This window comes from Marmota marmota, unplaced genomic scaffold (genome assembly GCF_001458135.2).
Source record: "Marmota marmota marmota unplaced genomic scaffold, marMar, whole genome shotgun sequence".
NCBI lineage: Eukaryota > Metazoa > Chordata > Mammalia > Rodentia > Sciuridae > Marmota > Marmota marmota.
Window position 1 is genome coordinate 7,256,424 of NW_025999880.1, and position 4,758 is coordinate 7,261,181.

Genomic DNA, 4,758 nt, shown 5'->3' on the forward strand with positions numbered 1-4,758 from the left:
TATTTTCTATCCACCATGGGTTGAATCTGCATATGCATAGCCCAGAAATAGAGTCAAGTATATATCAGCAATGGAGGTGCAAGGCTTGTTCAAAAAGGCCCAGTTGGATTTGAATTATAAATGAATGATGATAAACTATTGTATCTGGACCCTACAATAGTAAGCATGTTCCAGCGCATCAGCTTTCAGTGCGGGCAAGTTAAAAATAGTACTGAGCATTTCCATCAATATACTCTGCTATTCCCATTTTAAGGGAAGTTATGCCTCATTTTGCTACTTCTGCTTATTTATCATGACCACATAGGATAACTGAGACCATAGAGAGGCACTAAGAATCTCTCAACTCTTTCCCCTCTCGGTTGACTGTGGCACAATAAAAGAACTCCACAGGTGTGTATCCACAGTGGTTCCTACCACCTCTACCTAAAGAAGTAAGGTGCATCGGGACTAAATGACCCTAATGGAAGGCCATCTACATTCTGTTAAATATTACTTTTTTATTTTGACTAAAGCAAAAGCTCAGATATCAATTTTAAACAGACTGACATCTGGGTGATCTTTTTGTCTCTGAACCACATGGTGAGAACGACTGCCATCAGCTTCTTTTTCGTTGGATGTGGGTTTGGGGTGTCTACTTTGCATTTTCTGGTATTCCCATCCCTATTCTCACCAATTCTCATAACTTCTTTTAAAGAAAGAGCTGAACATCCTAACCCTCTTTCCATGCTCAGTAAGAAAGTCACGAGGCAGGCAAAGTGTCCTACATTCAAAGAATAATCTTTTTTTTTTTTTGAGGGGAAACAACCACTATAGCTAACAGAATGCCACTTATTGATTGTCCACTGAGAGAAGAATGCTGCTTTGTGCCATGAGGAATGACACAGTCATATACTGAGATGAAGCAAGGACAGGAAAAGCACTGAGCTTGGGGTCAGAAACCCTGGGCTCATGTCTATATCTTAACTTTTTTTACTTCCATATACAAATTGAAGCATTTTGCAAAAACCTCTGTAAGCATTATCTTCTTCATTTATTAAATAAGCATGATATCATCTATCTCACAGGAGGGTTTAATGAATAAAATGAAATAATGGATATAGAAGTTCTAGGACCATGTTAGGCACTCAAAAAATTAATCCATGTAACCATTGTACCTCCCCTTTCCATGCCATCTCTGAGTCACTGTTGAATCAATACATCCAAACAGTTGATAATAACCATAATTTTAAAGGGGACCCAAAATTGTATTTGCTAGAAAATACTAGCATATCTGTTACATATGCTTAATAAAACTTCTCCCGGTCCCTTTCATTTTCTTCTCATTCTACTCAAATTCCTTATTCTGAGAATCCTCTTACTTTGCTAAATCCCTCTTCACCTCTCAAAACGCCTTGACCAACATCCCCCTAGATAATGGCTTTCTTTTTTCACTCATCTTCATCATATAGATCAATACATCTTATTTTCTTAAGTTCTTCCCTTTTTTTCCCTCCTTGGGTTTTTCCTCCTTCCCATTGTTTTCTCCCATTATTTTATCATGAAAGTCTAGGAGCTGGGATCCAGAGACAAGCATTCCCAGCAGGTAAGGGAATGTGGACAAAAGACCAAATAGGAAAAGATATTCTCTTTAGGAAAGGGGAAAAGGCTGGAAGCATCTACCTTTGAAATAACTGATTTACTCGGCCATCTTTGCAAAGATGGTTTGGTATCTGAATGGGGCTGGTTTGGTATCTGAATAAGGCTGTTAAAAACTATTTTGAAAAACATCTGTTTCTGTAAAAAGATAAAAATCAAAGTAGATTAAAAAGTTCATCTCTCTTTGCAAAGAGACAGACTGAAAGCCAATCACTGAAGTTTAGTCACCTTTCCAGGACATTGAGAGTCAAAGTCTGGAGCAGGTCTGCTATTTTCTGATTTGTTGATCACGTCACATCAAGGGGAGGGCGTCCCTGGTGCTTCCTAGTGTGGTTGGCATCCTATCCAGGGTCTCTGTGTCCCTCAGTGAGCAGAGTGAGTATTCTCCCCAAGGTTACCTCTGAACCTTAAGTCTGCTCTGTCAAAAATCCCTTCTATCTAGGCACAGGCTTTTTTGTATGCAAATATGTGCCTATAGGTTCTCAGAAAGAACAACTGACTCTCTGAGCTCAAGAAATATGTCACATCCTGCTGATAAAATAAAAAACCTAGAACCAACAAATTTCCATTTTCTTCTGCTCCTACCCCCCCTAATCTCTAAATTGAATCTGAATCTGGTGTATCTTTTCCGCAAACACAACTGGGTTCCTTCTCAGAAGGAGACGCAAAGGGAAACTTCAGTTTAAAAAAAATAAATAAAAAGTGTGGCAGGTGTTCAAAGGATGCTATTTTTATTGTGTTTTATTTTTATTTTTTGAGGCCTGCATTTACCATGGAAAATAGGCTTCATGAATGATCAGGCTAATTTAAAACTTTGATCATATTTGTTAAATATGCCACTTTCCTTTAATATTCCTATAATTCTGCAGAAGAGACAATTGTAGGTCAAGGTGTTTTATTCTATCCTATTTAATCTATTTTTGTGAAAGGCTATGCCAAATCATGCTGGCATTTCATTCAAACTCCTTCCTCAGACTTCTTTCTCTCCCTCCCTCCCCTAATTAGCCTCATCACACTCTGATTGTACATCTCTGCACATCCATGACCCACTCTCAGGATGTGACCTGGCATCTGTTGGTTCATGGTATTGTTGTTGCTTTCAGTTATTATGTTTTCTCAAATTCATGTATTTGTTGAGTACCTACTAAGTCTGAGCTTCTTGAAAAATTTTAATAAAAGTATAAGTAATATAGTTTTCCTGCTCCAGCCATTTTAATCTGTTTTGATTTTTATCTTTTTACACAAATGGATGTTTTTCAAAATAGTTTTTAACAGCCTTATTCAGATACCAAACCAGCCCCATTCAGATACCAAACCATACCAATTCATATACCAAACCATTCATTTAAAGTGTACAATTAATTGCTTACACTGTGTTCACAGAGTATGTATCCCTCACCACACTTCTAGAACATTTTCTTTAGTTACCAAAAGAAACTTTATACCTCTTAGCATTTCCTCTCCAATACCTTCCCACTCTCTTGCTGAGACAACCACTAATCTATTTTCTGTCTCTATGGATTTGTCTATTCTAGACATTTTATATAAATGCAACCATATAATATGTGGTCTTTTGTAACTGGTTTCTTTCATTTAACATTGTGTTTTCAAAGTTCATCCATGTTGCAGCATATACCAGTACTTTCTTTTTTAACACTTTTTTTTTTTGAGCCATTTTAAGTCCACAGCAAAAGTATAGAGATTTCCCATAAATCTCCCCCCTCAAAATGCATGGCCTCCTCCATTATCAACATCTTCCGACAGACTGGTATATTTGTTACAGTTGAGGTTCCTTTTTTATAACCCTTCTTATGCTATTTCATATGGTTATTTTTCATCTATCTTTATTAGTTCTTTCCTTTGTTACCTTCCCTTCCCTATAACTTAACTTAGTAGTCCTAAGAGGTCAAATGATAGACTTTTTCAGTCCATCTTCATTTTCATGGCTTAGTATGGATAAAGAGAGAGAGAAAGTGTGTGTATATTTAAAGAGACATATACTACTTTAAAACATAGGAAGAGGCAGGCAGGCATACTGAAAAGATCTAGAGCTTTATTGCTAGAGGAAGATAGAATGAGTTTTCCATTTGACAAGTTTCTTAACCTCTAAAAGCCTCAGTTTCCTTATGTGTGGAATGAGGAAGATAATGCCTATCCAGAAATGTTCCTGAAAAAAAATAATGCAATCACCATAGAAAACAACCCTCTAGATTCTGGTGTTAGGATTTAAAGAAAAGGAAATTATGGGTAAAATTAAAATTATGGGTGGAAGAATCCTCCAGCTTTCCAATGCTTCATTGCCAGCAGAGTAAACCCCCTTAACAAGCTGGCTTAATGCTCTCTTGAGAGTTTCCATTTTGAGGAGTAGGGAATGATATGGACAGATTAACTGAGGGGAGCACATTTAAATTCCAGAAGTGGTCCCAGAAAGACTCAGTAAATCACTCATTCATTTTCCTATTTCCTTCATCCATTTGAACCTCTCTTCCAGAAAGCCCACTGAGTTCAAAAGCTTTAGCTACAAGATCCTGATTCAGCATTATATTTTAGATGGTTTAGAAGCTGTTTGGATAAAATATCAAAAGATAAATGGGAGGATAACATAAAAGAATCCCTGTAGAAGATCCCTCCTTTCATGGTTCTCATTGAATCTCAGTGTTAGATTATTCCTTAAAGGTTTCAATCCTTTCATATGACAGACAAGCAAAGGTTTTAAAAATCTGCCTTGGATCTCTCACAATAGCCAGCTGACACTCAAAATAATGAAGAAATAAAGGAATAGAAAGATGGAGAAATGCGTGACGAAGGATGGATGAATGATACCGAAACAAGAATAGAATGTGATCAGAGGTCCTTGTTTGCTATGTTTTTCATAATTGCTTTTCAGAGTCTTAGTCCAAATCCTTTTATAATTCCTCTCCCCCTCCTCCATCTCCATTCATGCTGCATCTCAACGCTGTATGGAAGAGCACCGCCCTTCCATCGCCCCTCCCCTTTCTCTTCGCCCCGCCTCCGCCTCAGTAAGGCCCCGCCCCGCCGCCCGAGCTCCTCAGAAATGAATGGCAGCGTAGCCGCCGCGCCGCTCCGGGCGCTGATTGGCCGCTCGGTGCGGTGACGCGCTGG